The sequence below is a fragment of the Protopterus annectens genome, chromosome 2.part2 (assembly GCF_019279795.1).
Source record: "Protopterus annectens isolate FY-2018-M chromosome 2.part2, PAN1.0, whole genome shotgun sequence".
Lineage (NCBI taxonomy): Eukaryota > Metazoa > Chordata > Ceratodontiformes > Protopteridae > Protopterus > Protopterus annectens.
In genome coordinates this window covers 786,797,524-786,817,951 of record NC_056730.1, presented here as the reverse complement: position 1 = coordinate 786,817,951, position 20,428 = coordinate 786,797,524, and positions in this window count along the sequence as shown.

Here is a 20,428-nt window from a genome sequence, read left to right as displayed (position 1 = left end):
ATGATGAGAATTTGGGAGCTATAGAGTAAAGTGGGTAAGAGGCAGGCATTAGAAAGGGTTAGTTTTGCTGTTTTGGTAATATATTGTTTGTGTCTATAAAGGAGACTAGCTTGAGATGTGTTTTTCGGATACAATTATTGACATGTAAATCAAAGGTTAGTCTATCATCAATAGCAATACCTAAGAGTTTTGTACTGGTGTCCACCTGCATTTGAGTATTATTGTGTAGCAATATGGAGAAGGAAGACTTTATATGGTTAAGATTTTTAGGGAGAAAGAGTAGTAATTTGGTTTTCTTTGGATTAAGGATAAGTTTTCAGATAGCCAGTTTTCTACAGAGGTAAAAGAGGATTGTATGTGTGATTTTAGTTGAGTTGGTGATTCGGCAATAGTGATGTGTAGAATCATCTGCATATTGTATCAGTGAGGATCCAGGACAGGAAAAGTAGAGAAGGTTGGTAAAGATGTTAAAAAGAAGTGGCCCAAGGATGGAGGTTGGTAAAGATGTTAAAAAGAAGTGTCCCAAGGATGGAGCCTTGTGGAACGCCCATTTTAACAGGAAGAAGAGGGGAGAAAGCTGAGAGCCATTTGACTGATTGGAGTCTGTCAGAGAGATAGCTGTTAAACCAAGATATGGTGGATGGAGAGAACTGTAAGTTTGCAAGTTTAAGGAGAAGGAGTTTATGAGAGACTGTATCAAAGGCTTTAGAGAGGTCAATGAAGAGACAGGAAATAAGTTTGTTACTGTCTGTAGCTAGTGATACAGAGTTTAGGAAAGACGACAGCTGTACTAGTGCTGTGCATGAGACGAAAGCCATGTTGGGTAGGTGTGAGTAGATTTTCTTGCAGAAGATAGTGTAAGAATTGATTGTGTATACATTTTTCCAGAATTTTGGAGAGTGGTGAGAGTATGGCTATGGGTCTAAAATTACTTATATCTATGGAGTTTCCTCCTTTGTGTATTGGAAGGGTGTAAAATTGCTTCCAGATGGAAGAGAATGTGGATTCCATGATAGAGCAGTTTATTAGAATTGAAAATGGGAAAGCAAGGACATCAGTAGCAGCCTGAAGGAATGTGGAGGGAATGTTGTCTACAGATGTGTAGCAAGGTTTTAATTTAGATAGTAGAGTTTTAATATAATTAGTGGAGACATGTTTGAGGGAGAAGGTAGTGGTAGGTTTACTATTGATGGAAGAGTTTGAGCTATTAGGTCTATTATTGTTGGTGGGATGGTCTGTGTCTTGATTTAGTGATTTGGATATTGTGTCTATAATGTAGTTGTTGAATATGGAGGCAGTTTCCTCATGTGTTTTATCAGGATGACGGTTTCGGGAGACTAGTGCACCTGGGTGTAGTATTTGATTAACAGAGTGCCAGAACATTTTAGGGTTGAATTTAAAGGTAGAAGATGATTTATTATAGAAGTTTTTCTTATCTTTATTTATGTGACTTTTGGCAAGATTTCTAAGTTCTTTATATCTCTGGAGGTCTGGTTGATGTTTAGTTTTAGTCCAAGTTTTCCATGCTCTGTCTTTTTTTTTTAGTAGTGCACGAGTGTTTACGGTCAGCCATGAGGATATGTTAGATTTTATGCAGACTGTTCTAAGGGCTGCCAGAGAATTTAAAATACTAAGGAAAGTGGAGTTAAAAAAAGTGGACAGCTTCATCCAAGGGGAGTAGTTTTAAGGGATTCCAGTTCACTTTTGATAATAAAGATTTGAGAGTTTCAGGATTAAAGTTTGTTAGTTTTTGGTGCTTAATAAACCTTTGAGATTTAACTTGATGAGATGTGTATCTGAGTATTTTTATTGAGCAGTGATCACTTAGATAATTTGGTAGTGTTTCAGGGTTATGGTATTTGGAAGGGTGTGAGACAAGAATCCAGTCAAGGAGAGATGAGGCTGTATGGGAGTTATTGAAATAAGTGGGATCAGAGATGAGTTGAGTAAAGCCATAGAGATAAGAGGTGTTGTGAGGAGTTTTGAGAAGAGAGAGATAGCCAGTTAATGTTGACATCCCAAAGAATAATAGTTTCATTTGGGATGTGCTGGGAGGTATGAGCAAGCATATTTTCCAGTAGGGGATGTTATCACCTGGTGGAATGCAAATTTCTACAATGGTGATAGTGGAATGGCTATTAATATTTAGGTTTACAGATAAAAGTTTTGCTGGGCAGAAGGCTTGGGGTGTAAATGTAGAGTTAGCAATGGTAAGGTGGTTAGAGTGTAGAATAGCAATGCCTCCACCTTTCCTTTTTGGTCTCTCTAGATGGTGTATGCTATAGCCAGAGGGCAAGATTTCTATGCCTTGGTGTTAGGATTTCAACCAGGTTTCAGTCAGAACAAGGATATCTGGAGTATGGTGGGAGATCCAAGCATGTAGTTTGCTTAATTTGTTCAGAATACTCCTAGTGTTTATTGAATAGGAAAGATGTTTGTTTGGGAGATTATTGACTTTAGGGTTAGGAGGGCTAGCAGTGGGGTGTGTTGGACCAGGGTTGGGATGGATGTCTCCAGCTAAGAAAATGGTTTTTGTGGAGGTAGATGAGTTTGAGCATATTAACAGTGGGGGTGTAGTATTTGGTTTTGCGTTTGGTAGGTGTTAGTTGGGTGTTAGGTAAGTGTATTTTTGGTAAGGGAGTAGTTAATGAGAAGATAGATGGAAAAATGGAGAAGGTTTGATGATTATTTATATGGCTACAGCATTTTGGGTTTGTAGGGAGATATGTTTGGAGTGTAAGTGGATGTTAAGAGATGTGAGTGTAAGAAGCAGTAAGAGAGGCAATAATAGGATGAATGTAGTTAGAAATACATAGATTGGATGTTAATGAACAGAATCTGTGATTTGTGTGCTGATTGCTTACATTTTCAGCCTTGAGAAAATTACATCTAACACTTTACAAGTCTAACCTGACACACACACTGTATGTAGGGCAGTCTGCATTGCTGTTGAGCTTTCATTTTCCATGCCATTAATCATTCACAGTTGCAATCCATTGAAAACAAACACTGAAGGAGTGTCTGCACTTTGTTTACATTTGATACATGGAGCATAGTATTCAGGATTCAATAACTCTAATGAGTTCACACCTGTTTTGCATCTTCACCATGCTGACAGCCCTGAATTTACACCATAAAAAGGCAGCTGTGTAACTAGGAAAACTGACGGTGAGGAGACTTGCTTATGTGGAGAATACAGAAAGAGGCTATTACTTTGGTATACATCTGCACTGAAGATTAATGAACTAGTGAAGGTATGCTTGCATTTTGTCAGCTATACATTGCATATTCTGAAAAGTAATTAAGAAAAATCTGTTTAATAGCTTATATATATATATATATATATATATATATATATATATATATATATATATAGTGTGTGTGTGTGTGTGTGTGTGTATATGTATGTATATATATATATATATATATATATATAGAGAGAGAGAGAGAGAGATAGACACACACACATATATATATATATATATATATATATATATATATATATATATATATATATACATATTTTTTTTTTTTTGCATTAGCAAAGGCTACACTTTTATCTGTATACATTAGTTTGAAGTGTACTGACGGCATGGGCATGTTTGTCATGGAATTTCTCAGGTATACATGATTGGCAATTCCTTAAAATGGATTGTTCTATGTTAATTCTGTAGATGTTTCAGGGACAGTTCATTTGATAGCACTTTTAGCATCTCATTGATGGTTTGTTAGCAAAATGTGTTATTTGCCTGTTCTTTTGGGAATGGGGGAGTAATGCTGCATTTCTGTTTTGGCACAAACAAGGATATTAACCTTACCAAACACTTGAAATACCAAAAAATGCACTAAACCAGGATCCGGCACAATGAAGGTTGTCCAAAGTAGATAGCCAACAGCCCATTGAATTCAATTTTAAGAAATTTATTGTTGAACAAGTACTTCAACAGAATAATAAGTCATAAATCAATTTAATCATTAATCAATTGAATAATTGATTTTGCACTCTGGCACCAAAAGCAGCATATACTGTTCTGTCTCCCAGTTAAAGTTAAAATTAAGTTCTGTACACCTAATCTCTTCATAAATAACACTCATGTCTGTGCAAAATTAATCCTACCTAAATTCTGAATGAGTTGAATATAGTATCCCAGAGAACGTACGAGTGTGGTACTGTTGATATTTAAAGTATTCCCAGATAAATAAGCTTAAATTTAATAATGAATGGTTGAGAAAAACTAATAAAAAACTGCATTCTGATTAAAATATATTACAGTATTAGAGTATTAAAACCAAAGGCGTATATTACATAAATTTGATGTGCACTTGTTATAAATATGCTGCTATTGCTACTCTCCTTTTTTTCTGCATCCGACCTGATGTTCATATTTTAAATCTCTAGACTGTTTTATGTTTTTCCAGTGGGTAATACTGAAATGCTACCTTTTCTGTTTTATTTGGGAACAGTTATTTTGTAGTTATGTGATAGTTATGTTTATTGACCTTCTGTTGTCTTTTAAAACACCTAGGACTATGGCACATAGCCATCTCAGTCCCTTAAAACTACCCTTCACTGATCCTTAGAATCAGGTCATCATGGAAGCTTTTAGTTAACATGGTGCCTTTTGCTTGAGAGGGGGTATGGAGATATGTCAAGCAAAATACTAATTTGGCAGTAGATAGTTTCAGATGTGAATGTAGTAGGTAGACATAGCAGGACATATGATCAGGTGAGCCACAGGGCCACTAACATGATCTTATATGCATGCAAGACAACAGCTGCAGTGGCCTGTGATTGGATGATAACGGGGGCCTGTTACAGAGCCACCACTAACAGCAAATTAAGAGCTCCTGTCCACTGTCATGGATCTAGACAGGTACCAGGAAATTGCAGAACAGCATGTCCTTGACATTGTTACTACTATTTTAGGGACAGCACGCATGTCGCAGGGTGAGATTCCAGGTAGGCTTTTGTATCTCGGTTGTTAAAATACTGTTGAATATTAGAACAATTTAAATCAATATATTAGTTTGTGTTTCACAAGAATTTTTTGGTGGGTGGGGGATTGAAGTTAACAACACATTCTGATTGATTATACATGGGCTTAGGTTGGACTTGTCATCCAAGTCCTTGTTGAAAGTATAGTTAATGGCCATATAAGGGGGGAAAAGTATTACCCTCTGTGTTACTGTTATTTGTGATGATGTTGTCCTTACCTTTTGCTTAACTTCTTTCAGGACCATCCAGCATAGAGAGCCTACCATCATCTGCACATCATAAGCCAAGCATTTTTTATGTCAGTACTGATGAGCATTTCAAAGAAATATTTTAGTTTTTGTGATGATGTCAGGACTATTGTGTGTATTGCTGTATTGTCTAATATTAGCACCACTGTTATTTGGTTAGCATGTATTGGACTATAGTAATGTAGGTATTAATTGTTCCTGTGCTTGCTGCTTATTATCACAGATGATCCTGACAGTAGAAGTGTGGGACTGCTACCACCTGATGTCAGAGGATCAGCAGACTCTGATAATGATGGGGACCAAAAAGAGGCACAGTTGGGTTAGGGGGTGCAGAGGTTGAATTTGACACGTCAGTAGGCCTAAACCTACCCATTCCAATGAGCCCTCAAATATTGAACAGATGGAGATTGAGATAATCGATCAGGGAATTGTGGTTACTACAGCTTCAGTGCCTGTTGACACTTGCTGTAGCCAAAGTGTGGGTGAGGTGTCATGCAGGAAGGTTGTTAGGGGTGCTCAGATGAAGCCTGCCATCCATCCTCCACCTGATCCAGGTGTCTCTTCCCATGCCACTCAACATATATTTAGGGCCATCATAGAGGCACAGGAACATTCCCATAGGTTCTCCGGAGAAATGCTTAGGGTTGTAGATGTGGCAAAATGCTTAGGATTTTAGATGTGGCACAGGTCGAGATGCATGTCTGTCTCCACAGTATTTCTGATTCAATGGATTGGATGATGACATATTGGAGCAAGTGGCATCTGTGATGGAACATCTGCTGGGAGGGAGATTGCATCCTCACACATGTAAGAAAGCTACATCATCTGCTGTTAGCCAATGTGGTCATGGTAATCAGGCTCCCATAGTTTCAGTACTTCCACTGCTCCATCAGTGGTTGAGCTGTCAACACCCAGACATGTCATACCATGCGGTCATGGTCCTGGGCATCCTTGTGGGGAACTCATCCAGCAGACATCATTCACATTAAGGTATCAGCAGTGCATCTGACCATGGGCATGGATGTGCCAGTGTAACTCCTGGCAGAGCCAGTTCTTCTGGTCAGGTATGACAATGATGAACTGCCACCTCTGTCATGCACAGCTTACACCATACCTCTCAACTGTACAGATTTTCGCAGAATGTCCAGATTTTTGCCTGATACTTTTGGCCCATTTTTCATAAGATTGTGGCACATCCTTTAAGACTGAAGTTAGAAAATAATGACAGACATTTGAGTTTCAGGCCTCATTCCCTTCAAAACATTTGTGCTAATGCAAAGCCTGTTATTTTATCAACTGTCAAAGTTTGTAAGAGAAATATTTAAAAATTGTCCCTATTTTTGGCATTTGTCCCACTTTTATGTATGACTTTTCCAGATTTCTTGCTCGAAGAGGTTGGGAGGTATGGCTTACACCTGTCCATTATACCAAGATATAGAGCTAGCACAGAGCTTGGCTGTGTACATGCAGACACTCACATACCATTTTCACCTGGAGAATCCATACAGACACAATAGTTACATGGTTCAGCTGTGAAGTTTAAAACCTAATTTTTTCTCATTGTCCATTTGTTGCTTTATCCAAATGTCTGCCTGCTTCTCTTTGTTATTCACACACACTGACTGACCTTTTGTGTCAGCTTAGGCTTCCTGCCCCCTCCCCCAAACAATGCCCTGTCCAAGTGATGATAACTGTGCGATATCCCTGTCTTGTATCTTTTGGATTCAGGGATATATAAGCTTTGTGTCTGATGCTCAGGATACATAGCTGACTTAGTGCTTAGTATATCTGCATTTGTGATGTTGAATTGGTAATTGTACCTTTGACTTATATTGGTCTTAGAAAGTTAGACAGTTGATAACATCAAAATATTTCATCTTTATTGTTAATGATGTTGTGGGGGTTGTGAAGTCTAAAACTGAAATGTGTATCATTACTTTCTAACTTCTCTCTTTTAATGATTTTCCAGTACAAACGTATGGGGGCATGCAGTGACCAAACTACTTTTGAGAGGTATGACTGACTGTGTGAATCTTTCATGCCTAAGGCCTACTACTTAATAATGGACACATATAAGTCTCTGATGTCACATATCAAGGTCATTTATGTACAAATCTACCGCTTTTTACTTGCTTACAGTACCAAGTAACAACATGCAAGGATATGCCAGTCATTCATATTATTACACAATACATGCCAGGGTCAACACTTGCCTTGTAAATCCGTCAGTTGCAACAATTTAGTTCAGGGCTGACTCTGTGTAATGCAAGCAGTACACAGCCAATACATGAGTAGGTAAAGGTTGTGAGCATTGTCTGCTATCAATGTGACTATATGTATGGGTATAGGAAGAAGGTTTTAGTCACTTAGGTGGTGAGTCAGTGTGCTTTGTGTTGTCTCTTATCCAATTCTTTGGTACATTGAGCATGCCTATATCTGCTTACACACACAGCAGCTGCTGCTTCCCCCTTTGACTCCGCACCTGCATGTGGCTGTGGTGACCTTGCCATTGGTGGTGGGATGTGTACCCCTTCCCCTTGTTGATCCTGCTGAAGCTGTTCAGGATGATGTTGTGTAGCATGGCACATAATGTGAATATTTCAGTACATGTTCATGGATTGTACTGCAGGGCTCCATCAGATGTATTTAGACACCGGAACTATGATTTCAGCAGCCCAAACACATGCTGTATGATATTTCTGGTTTGAGCATGTGCCTCATTATGGCATTCTTCAGCAGGTGTGTGTGTGTATTTCTGATGTGTGTCATCAGCCACAGCTCAAGTGCATAACCTGCATCCCCCTGTAAATAACTCTGTGGGACATCTCCCTAGTGAAAATCTGATACAGTTGGGAGGTGTGCCAAATATGTGAGTCATGGTAACTGCCTGGGGTTGCCAAAATACATGTTCAGGATGATTCCCTTGGCATTACACATGACTTGGCAGTTAATAGAGTGGAAGCCCTTTGTATTAATGTAGAGCTTTCCCTGTTCCCCAGGTGGTGCCTTAATTTCTCCATGTGTACAATCTATGGCACCCAGTACTTCAGAATAATGTGCTACAGGGTAAAACTCCTGCATATTTCTGCCCTGTCCTCAGGAGTACAGGGAAATATATATGGTCACTAGCATGTTGGAGCATAGCATTCCATTCAGGAATTGATGGAGGAAACTGGATGCTGATGCCTGCGACTTCCTCAGCATGCCCCCTGTCGGTCTCTGAAAGGTACCTGTAGCTAAAATTCTAAGTGCTACACATATTTTTGTCTCCACTAGGATGGTTTCCCTTTGGTTTTCCCTGGCTCTGAGTTTAGAATGACAGAGGTTGCAGAGTTTCTGTAGTTTGTCTTTTTCCACCCTGTAACCCTCTGTAATTTCCACATCATGTAGGTTGTGATAAGTTACCCAGGGTCTGAAAACTCTTTGCCTTCTTGGCCTTGGCCTGTTAGCAGCAGCAGCAGCATAGACTTTGGTGTGTTGTACATACACATAAATTAAAGCAACAGCAGCCCCTAACATTGTTTCTGTATGGACTCCTTTTTGTGGCTGTATTCCAATAGGCATGGGAATTTGCAGGGAAAACCGGAAAACCAGCACCAAGTCTACATGGTTGCTTTATAGCTTGTTGAATAGCTCCTCCATCTTGGATTGGTTGAATAGCATACAGTTCAGCTGCTTATCTGTAATTTGCATGCCACAGTGTTAAATGGACTGTGTAGGCGTTATTGCATCTGGCTGCATGCCTTTTAAGTTTTTAGTTATTCAACTGGTTTCTTTAAGTCTACATGTGGAGGAAATATTAGAAATTGCACTGAGGTTGTTGAAAGAAAATGTATTTTAGAACTGGATGGGACTCACCATCCAGGGTCGAATGATACAATACCATAAAGAAGTTTAAAACATTAAGATTTTCTCCTTTTGCTATTTTTTTTTCTGAGAAGTTATTAAAACTTGGGGTTCTATGACATAATATTGTTACAAATGTAGCATTTCAGATTTTAGAACATAAATATCACATAATCTACTGTTTATTCATACTATGTTGAAAGTGTTAAATTATAATACATAAGAATACATATGATTTTATATATTCTTTTTATACTTATATATAATGTGTATATGAAGGCATAAAGTTATATGCATAGAGCAGAAATGTATTCTGTAAATATATAAGGAATATTTATTTGTTTGAATATTTTTATTCTTGCACTGTTTTTTAAATATGGGTTACATGGCAAATCTAATATTATTTAAGTTGCAGCAAATAATGTAATTGTTATTTCAAATGTAAGGAAACTTTGGTAAAATTATGTCTGTCCCTTTGTTGTCTTTACCATTAAAGACATAGGGCCAGATTCACGATGGCTTGCATGGAGTGTACGAGTAGAGTAAGACTTCATGCAGCCATCATGTCCAATGAGCAATCCAGGAACAGCCTGTAGGGGCGTGTAAGAGAGCTCCTAAAATGTCTCCTACACGGACAGGGCTGGGATATGCAAATTACCTCACTTGCAGCTGAAAGGCATGCAAATGAGGTAAATTTGCGATCCAGGAAGCACAAACCTCTCCGAGTAGGATCCGTGTTAGTTGCAGAAATGTACTCAGTTGACAACTGAGTACCGTTCTGCAAATAGCACAATGGAGCCTTGTCAGCTCCAAATAAAGGTTGCATATGGTTGAGGAAGCATGCCAATGGCCAAATATACGGCCATTGGTAATGTTCCCAGATGCAAAATTAAAATAAAAATACTTTTTTTTTTCCGGCGATTTCCAATGTTTAAGCATAGCGTAGCGCCGTGCAAATGGGGTGCGCTATAAAAACCATAAAAAAAGAAAATAAAAGCCACAAACATGGAACTTATGAAAATTGTTAAATTACAATGTAATGGAATAGCAGTCTGAAGACAACATGGCCACCGAGTTGGGGTTGCTAAGGGGAGAAGCCCAGTCTAAGACATGTAACCAAGCATTAGTAGGCAGTCCTATGTAAATGAGTGTTAGGATAGTGAATCACACTTTTACATAGCAAATGAGCACAGTCAGTGCAGTGTAGGAGTAGGATATGGGGAGTAACAGAGTAGGAGATAGGTGACATCACAAGGGGGTATGTATGAAAGTAGTGAAGCTCACTGGAGCAGAGTGGCATGTGTTAGCTGTCAATTATACATCATGGAAAGAGGTGTGTCAACAGGTAGGCCAGGGAAAGCCAAGAAATGGAAGGTGTATACTGTGGATAACACCAAAGTTTCTTGCTGAGCGGGTATGCGTGCGTGTGCGTGCCTGTAAACTCGAGTAAGACAGAGTGCGCGCATGGAAGCGTGAGTGCGTGTGTTTATGCTGGAGTAAGCATGTATAAGGCTGTTTAAAGACCTGTAAGCGTGTTTGCACTGGTGTGCATGCATTTTAACCCGAATAAGCAAGTATTAGTCCGTCTAAGTATGTGTGCATGCGTGTGAGCTGCTGTGAGTGTGTTTGCACTTGTATGCGCGTCACTCCCCCCTGAGGAAACAGAAAGGAAAAAGGAAGCACAACAAATAGTAGGAAGCTACCAGGGAATACTAGTAGAGCTAGCAGGTGCAAACAGTCGGAATCAGACAATTACACAGGCAGAACACCAGCCCAGCCCAGCACTTAAAACTCTCCAAACAACAGTGCAGTTTGTTTCTCTCAAGAGACACTGCAACACTGGAGTAAGCTACTAGAAGTGAAAACTGAAAAAGCTTCACTCAGACAAAAAATGCTAGGGGCTGCCATTGCTGTTATAAGGCAACATATGCAACATGCTGAGGGTAGTGATAAAGCAAATGCTGCCGGACAAGCCACAGTGGGGAGACGGAGAAGAGTGTACAGGCCCAGGGTCACCTACCAGGGGTTACATGAGCTGGAGATAGTGGAGCAATATAGAGTGGACAGAGACCTCCTGCAGCAAATTGTTGAGCTGTGCAGGCCACGCCTCACACACAGAACCAACAGAGGGAAACCCATCCCAGTGGAAACCAAGGTATGTGTTGGCCTAAGAATACTAGCAACAGGTACCTTCCAGAGACCAACTGGTGATATGATGGGGATATCACAGGCATCAGCATCCAGAGTACTGCACCAGTTCCGGGATGCCATGTCAGCATACATATATATATATATATATATATATATATATATATATATATATATATATATATTTCCCCAATTCCCGTGAGGTACTGGCCAGCAATATGTGTCTCTTCCAGCAAATAGCAGAATACCCTGAGGTAGTGGGTGCAATAGACTGCATATACGCATCAAAGCACCAGCCAGTGAGCAGGGTAGGGCCTACATTAACCGCAAGGGCTTCCCCTCCATCAACTACCAGGTCGTGTGTGATGCCCAGGGAATAATAATGAATGTGTGTGCTGGCTGCCCTGGAAGCTACCATGATTCCCATATCTGGCATCTGATGCAGCTGTACCAGACATTTGCCAATGGGGACATCCCACATGGTCACCTAGTGGGGGATGCTGGCTATGCACTGGAGCCGTGGCTGATGACACCTATCAGAAACACACACAGATCTGAACAGGAATGCCATAATGAGGCACACGCACAAACATGAAATGTAAATAAGCGTGTGTTTGGGTTGCTCAAGTCATGGTTCCGGTGCCTAGGCACATCTGGTGGAGCCTTGCAATACTCACCAACTACATGTACCCAAATTGTCATGGTATGTGCCATGATATATAATATGATTCTGCAAAAACAGCTGCAGCAAGACCAGCATAGGTCTGGGCCAAACAGCCCCCCACCATTGCCAAGGCCATCACAGGCAGAGCGTGACTCGGAGGAGGAACAACCTGAGCCTGCCCCAGTAGGCAGAAGGAGACATGCCCAGTATGCCTTGACCTTGACAAAGAGGCAACACATAGCACATACACTGGCTCAGTAGGAACCCTGGAAATGACACCTCTCTCTGACTCCCACATATAGTGAAAGGGATGCCTAAGTTGACACAGCCTGCTTTCAAACATGTGCAGGGAGTGTAGTATGTGCATCCGACATAGGCAGCCCAGCAGCACCACCTGAGGCATGATTGCCATGTGTTAAGCAATGTAAGGTAGTGCTAAACAGCATTTACCACCATGTAGTATATGCAAACTTGATGACCTTGAGTATCATCCTGCCCTCACCAAGCATGATGCCACAATATGAAGACAAGATGATCAATTACAACAATTGGCTTAAGTATTGGTGCCAGTGAAAGGGGATCCAATGCCTGTCAGCCTGGGATGACATGCTCGACAAGACATGATGCTTCACCAGGGATGGCTTTCACCTGTGGCCTTTCGGATATTGCCAAAGGCTCTTGTCACCCCCATAGTGCCTTTTTCAGGTAAGGCTCAAAAGACAAACCCACCTCCATAGGTATCACAAGGGGTAAGAAACTAGAAGTAATGCTACTCAATGCCAGAAGTCCAAACCGCAAGATGCATGCACTCCAAACTCTCCTCGGCATGGAGAATGTTGATATCTGTGCAGTAACAGAAACCTGGTTCAAGGCTCCCAAGAGCACCCTAGCACTAACAGGTTACACCTCATACCATGCTTTACAGCCACAAAACATGGAACAAACTACAAAAGGAGGGTGAGTATCAATATTTGTCAAAGATACCCACACACCCAGGTTGGTGTTACAGCATGAAGCATCAGAGACTATCCATGTGCAACTAACAGTGGGTAAAACCGCCTTCCAGTTCATAGCCTGCTACAGACCACCCTCCTAAACCCAGGAATCACACTTGGCCGACTGGAGAACAAATGGAAATATGAAGGTCTCCCCAAACACCATTATATTGGGTGACTTCAACTACCCAAACATAGACTGGGAGCATTAACCTAGCTCCAACACCCTAGCCCAAAGGTTCCTAGAATTTATAAACTCAAATGCTATGGAACCACTCCCACAAGAGGGGAAAACATACTGGACCTGATCATCACCAACATGGGGACTCTATGCCCAAGACCAGAAGTGTATCCCTCACTGGTAAGATCAGACCATAGAGTAATCTCACTGGATATTCACATCCCGACCCCAGCCCATGGCCAGAAAACCACAGTGAAAAATGTTCACTAAAGCAAATGTCACACTCCTCCAAACTGAGGTGGAATCCTTCACAGCCCCTGTGCCTGTGGAAAATATGGACCAGACCTCAGAACCCTTTATAAATGCATTCTATGAACACCTTCAGGAATGCATGGATCATGCAATCCCAAATAAAACCAAGACCCAATCCTCCAAAGGCAGGCATCCTGTCTGATGGACCCCAGCCATTAACAAACCATACAATACAAGGAGGAAGCTACTATATGATAGAGCAAAATCCCAAAAAGGGAAGGCATCTCTGATCAGTATTATTAAAAAACTACAGCCACACATAAAATCGTCTAAGGCCATCTTTGAGATAAAAATTGTACAGGACACTAAGGATAATCACAAGGCTTTCTTTAGTTATGGTAGGAACCTGGGTGGGTTTTCCCAGATATGCTCAGAATTAGTCCAAAATGACAAACAATACACCAAATCCACAGACATTGCCAACATCCGAGCTGACAGGTTCAGTGCAAACTTCTCCCCCCCTCCCCACCAAAAGGGCAAATATCTATCCCAGCAGAGTGCGTGCCCCCTGACATCTCAGATACTCAGGTAACAGCCAGCCTCTCCAAAGCAAAACACACAGCATCAATGGGACCAGACGGTGTCCTGGGCTGTGTCCAACATGAACCCCAAGAAGAATTGAACACAAACATAAAACCACTGTTCAATCTCAGCCTTACCACAGGATATGTACCCAAAGAGCAGTGTACAGCAACAGTGGTCCCTCTCCACAAAGGCGGTGCCTTAATGGATACTGCAAACTATCACCCCAGAAGCCTGACTAGCTTGGTCTGCAAAGCTATGGAAAGCATCATCATGGACCTCAGAAATAAAGATATTGGGGACCTACAGACACTGGATCCTACCCAGTTTGGCTTTGCTAAGGGAAGATCCTGCTTCTTAAACCTGGTTGAGTCATTTGAAAAACTCACCAAGGCCATTGACGAGGGGAAAGTGGTCCACACAGCCTACCTGGACCTCGCAAAAGCCTTCCATACAATACCCCACTTGGTCATTATAGGTAAGCTCACCAACTTCAATATAAACCCCTATGTCACTAGATGGGTTGCAAACTGGCTCAAGGACAGAACCCACATGGTCAGAAATGCTGGAGCCATGTCAGACCCCAAACCAGCTACAAGTGGCATCCCACAAGGCTCAGTTCTGGAACCTCCCTTGTTTGGTATATATTTCTCGGAGGTACAGGCCAACACAGAAGGACTGTGGCTGAACAAGTTTGCAGATGACTGCAAACTGGGCACCATAATCGACCCTCCAGCTGACACAAGCATCCTACAAAAGGGCCTCATAGAAACAGACAACTGGTGCCAGAGACATGTCCTCAAGCAAAACGCAAAAAAGTGTATAGTCATCCCCTTTGGCAAAAACTAAGTGCCCACAGATTAACACATAGGTGGTAACCCATTAAGTATGGAAGAAGTGATAAGGGACCTGGGGACCCAAGTTGATAGCAATCTCTCATTTGACAACCACATGGCCAAAGTGTTTAGAAAAACATTTCATATAGCCCACCTAATCATGAACGTATTCACATCTAGATCAGGGGAAGTCATCCTGCCTCTTTACTCATCCCTCATCAGGCCCATAATTGAGTACAATGCCCCTTGTGGGATGTACCTTATCAGACACCTGCAGCAGCTGGAAAGACCACAAAAGTAATTCACCAGGAGAATCAAAGGGCTCAAACAGATACCATTTGCTGCCCGGTTAAAGAAACTGCAGCTCCACTCAGTGGCATACCACCTGCCCAGAGGCAATCTGTGCCTGATGTATAAAGCCATGTCCAACCTGGAATCAATGGACATGCTGCACCTCGGAAAATCTGAATCCCATCAAGCTATGTGCTCAAGAGACCTGAACCTCAGGACTGAAATAAATAGGACATGCTGGAGTGACAGATTCATAACCCAGAGGCTCCCTCCACTCTTGAGTAAACTCCCACTCCAGGTTAGCCGGAGTCCCTCATTGACTCTCTTCAAAAGGAATCTTGATGAGTGGATGGGAGATTGTAGGTTTACCCTGGGTATCACTTCTATGTCACTGTTAGACAGAGGCATAATATACTAACCTTGAAAAATGTCATGGCAAACTCCACTTAAAATGTGTGTTGAAAGCCAAACACACCCTGGCTAGGATTATAAATGCCCTAGAGCAGATAGCCTAGTATGAACCTATGAACAGAATCGCACACACCAACTAGTACAACTGTGGTCAATGTGGAGTAATGTTTGGCAATGTCCACCCAAGTTGTTGAATACACAGCAATGTTGGAAAAGCCTGGTTTAAGTAGGCCATAGCTGAACAAAATGCAACATGCTCATAGTTGTCCAACTGGCCCTTAACCAGTCTGTTCTGCTCAGTATGAACATTTAAAGCAGTGATGGGACTCACATCCATGATACTGTGCACCATAGTGAAATACTGAACCACTACACCATGACAGTATTGCAGTATTCAGCCAGTATGAAAGAATGTTGACAAGTCTTTGCAAACTATCCCATGGAAACTCTGCAGACACAGCATAATCCCTGTTGAGTTATGACACAAAGGAGTCTGGCAGTAAGAACACAACATGACTCACAACACACACACACGGTTCTACCTGACATAGTCGAAACCACACAACACCGACAACCACATCACCGACACCACATATTCGACAGTCCATAAACACGAAACCACACATAACCGACAACGAAATAACGGACGGTACACAAACACGAAACCCCATACACTGCACACCACAATAACAATTGAAAACAAAAGACATCCCCATTCCACAAACCACACACAACACAAGCACACCAAAATCCTTACAAGCCCACACTAAACCTTACCTAACCTAAGGTCCGTCACTGCACACTTACCTACCCGCTCCTAACCCTAACTCACTTAACCCGCCCTATCGCCTAACCCTAACTCACTTAACCCACCCCTATCAACCCCTAACCCTAACTCACTTAACCCACCCCTGGCTCCCTAACCTAACTCACTTAACCCACCCTATCGCTCCTAACCTAACTCACTTAACCCACCCTATGGCTCCTAACCTAACTCACTTAACCGACCCCTCTCCCCACAGACCGTCAATCTCACACTTACCTGCCTCGCACCTAACGTCCGTCACTACGCATACTCACACAGCCTTTCCATGTCGGCATCCTCGGCGTTGGTGTTGTCATCCGTCGTGTCGGTCTTCTGCATTGTCGATGTTCTGCCACTCGGGATTCGCGTCGGTCTTCTTCACTTTCGATCTTCTGGAGCTCCGGATTCCGATGTCGGTCTTCTGCGCTGTCGACGAAGTCAGGTAGAACCACACACACACACACAGGATAAATGTCAATATTGGTCATGTTCACACACAACCACAAATGTAGTGGACTTCAGATCACAACATATGGAAAGGTCACACTGGGCATGCTCACACACTTGAATAAATGAGACATATGTCAGGCAACAAACCATGGAAAGCTTGAACTAGGCATGCTCACACACTTAGGCCATGTCTGAGTATAGCAGTCGTCCACAAATATCTGGCAGTTTTATGTGTTAAGCCAGGAACCTCCCACGATCCAGCAATCCACCCTGTGCACACAGTTATATGACAACAGACACATATATTAATATAATGAAACCCTCTCATGATCAAACATGTTACGCAGATACACAAGCTGTTCATAGAAACTGGGAAAGCTATGGCAATAAAGACCTGCAAACAGTATCAGCAACAAATATTGTGCATCCTGAACATAAACATAGGTGCAGAGGTCGATACTAGGCTGTCTGCCCTAGGGAATTCATAAGCCTAGGCAGAGTGTATTTGGTGTCCACCTCCCCAGTAGAGTAGCCTACTGTGCCTCTGTAAAGTAGGTCACAGAAGGCACCCTTTAAGTAGTTTACTGTGCCTCTGTCAAGCAGGGACACAGTGGAGATCCCAGGGGTGAATTTGCAAGTTCCCATCCATGTGGCTGGATTTTGCTGGAAGAAGGTTGGCGAGGGGCTATGTCTAACTCTAATTGGGATTCAATTCCAGAGTGAGGGGAGCCTCTGGGTAATGAATCTGTCCCTGCAGCATGGCCATTTAGTTTTGTGCTGAGGTTTATGTCCCTGGAGTGTGTAGTTCTAAGGGTCTTGGATGTTATGAGGTGGAGCATGCCCATTACTTCTGGGTTTGACATGGCTGTGTACGTCAGGCATAGATTACCTCTGAGTAGGCATTAAGCAACTGAGTAGAGCTGGAGATCCTTTAGTTGAGCTGCATAGGACATCTGTGTGTAGCCCATAATCCTCTTGGAGAGGTACTGTTGTGGTCACTGTAGTTGCTGCAGGTGTTGGGTAAGGTACACCCCAAAAGGGGCATTGTAGTCAAACATGGGCCTGATGAGTGACTAGTAGATGGCCACAATGACCTCCCATGATCTACATGCAAACCCCCATGTGATAAGGAGGGCTATATAAAGGTCTTTACAATGACTCTGTCAATGTGATTAGCAACGGAGAGGTTACGATCTATGTTGGTCCCCAAATCTGTAAATACATCTTCTGTACTTAACGGATTACCACTTTTGTGGTAATTTGTGTGCACCTTGTTTTCCTCAAAGGGGATGACTATGCATGTCTTAGCATTTAGCATGAGGCCATGGCTCTGGCAACAAGCATCCATCTCTGTGAGACCCTTATGGAGGAAGCATGTGTCAGCTGCAGTGTCGCTTATGGCCCCCAGTTAGCAGTCATCTGTGACGTTTGTTTGACATAATCCCCCCCGTGTTAGTCTGAACCTCAGAGAAGTACATACCGAACAGGACAGGTCCCACAACTGAGCCCAGTGAGACACCAGTTGTAACTGGTCTGGAATTGGACATGGCACCTGCAATTATGACCATGTGGGTTCCATCCCTGAGGCAGATAGCAACACATCTAGTGATATAGGGGTTGATATTTAAGCTGGTAAGCATATGTATGATGGCTGAGTGGGATATTGTGTTGCAGGGTTCTGCAAGGTACAGGTAGACTGTGTAAACTACCTTGCCCTCATCCATGGCTTCAGTAACATTTCAAAGATATGAACTATGTGTAAGAGGCAAGATCTGCCCTTAACAAAGCCAAATTGTGTATGATCCACTGTCTGGAGGCTCACAATGTTTTTGATTATGACTTCCATGATAATACGCTCCATAGTTGTTTCTACCACACTAGTCAGGCTTATGGGGTGATAGTTCCTGTGGTCCGTTGTAGCACCACCTTTGTGGAGTGAGAGCACTGTATGTGTATGCCATTCTCAGGGTACATATCCTGTAGTAAGGCTAAGTTGGAACAGTGACGTAATGTGAGTGTTCAGTTCTACTCAGAGCTCGTATAGGACACAGCCTGGGACACCGTCCAGTCCCATACATATGCTGTGTTATTTGCTGTGGAGAGGGCACCTTTCACCTGTGCATCTGTGATGTCAGGGAGGTTACATTCATTTGGGATGGCATCTGTACCCTTGGGGGTAAGGGAGGATGTTTGTGCAGACTCTGTCTGCCAGGGTGATGGCTATGTCTGTAGGTTTGGCATATTTTGTGCTGTTATGCAACAATTCAGAGCATATCTGGGTGTTTCCACACATATTCCTGACATAACTAAAGAAGGCCTTGTGATTATTTGTAGTGTCTGGTCAATTACACTGTCAAAACTTGCAAGTGATGATTATATGAGGGATTGAAGTGCCTTGCCAATACTGTTCAGAGATGTCCTCCCTCTGTGGGATAATGCTCTGTTATGTAGCAGCTTCCTCCTTCTGTTGTACAGCTTATATATGGCCGGGGTCAACCAGACAGGTCTCCTGTTTTGGAGGAGTCATGGTTTTATTTGGGATCGCATGATCAATGCATACCTGCAGGTGCTCATAGAATGCATTTGTAAAGGATTCTGCAGATTGGGCTGTATTATCCTCCAGCACGGGGCCTCTGAAGTATTCCACCCCAGTCTTCACAAGTGCAAAGTCTGCTTTTGAGAAATTCTTTACAGTGATTTGCTTGGCTGGGGGTGGGGACGGGATATGGATGTCCAGGGAAAGCTGTTTATGGTCTGATCTTAACAATGAGGGTTCTACCTCTGGTGTGGAACATAGAGTCCCCATGTTGGTGATGATCAGGTCCAATATGTATTTCCCCTTGTGGCTGTGGTGACTGGTTGTGCCATAGCACATGGATTCACAAACTGTAGTGGCTGTAGGGTGATGTTGTTGAGGCCTGAGTAGTATCCCCAGTCAATATCCGTGTACCTGAAGTCAACCACTATAATGGTGTGTGTGAAGACCTTCATATCCTACACTGTTCCTAGGAAAGCCGAGTGTGGTTCCTGGGTATGGGGGGGGAGGTCTGAACTACACACCAAACCAAAAGGCAGTTTTGCACAATGGTAGTTGTATATGTATGGCCTGTCATGCTTAGTGCAGTGGTACCAACCCAGAGGTGTGTGTATCTGTGATGTATATGGATACACCCCCTAGTTGTGTTGTGTGTTACAAGTCCTGTGGTCATGAAGCATGGTATAAAACATAACCTGGCAGTGCCAGTGTGCATATGTGACCCTGAACTAGGCATCTGTTAATGTACAGATATTGTTATCCCCCATATTGTGGGATAGTAAAAGATGTGCATTCCTCTTTGGAAAGACTGATGATGTCAGCACCCTATAAATATACACTCCATACAACAAACTAGTATGCACTAGCAATCGGCACATTGTTTGGGATACAATGCACAACCTCACACTGGGGGTATGTATCAAGCTAATGGATGGAGAATATTGTCATCCCATGCAATGAATGCAATGCACATTTACAGTTTCAATGGTAATCCACCCTAGTCTTTGATGCCATACCCCTACCTGACATATGTGCACAGTTGTTAATATAGCCAGCATACTGCTGTCACAGAGTATACATGCTGCCAGGTACACACACATACCCTGTAACACACATGTGATTGCGGCCATGGTACAGGCATCATTACACACACATTACACATACATACAAAACACAAATGTATGACG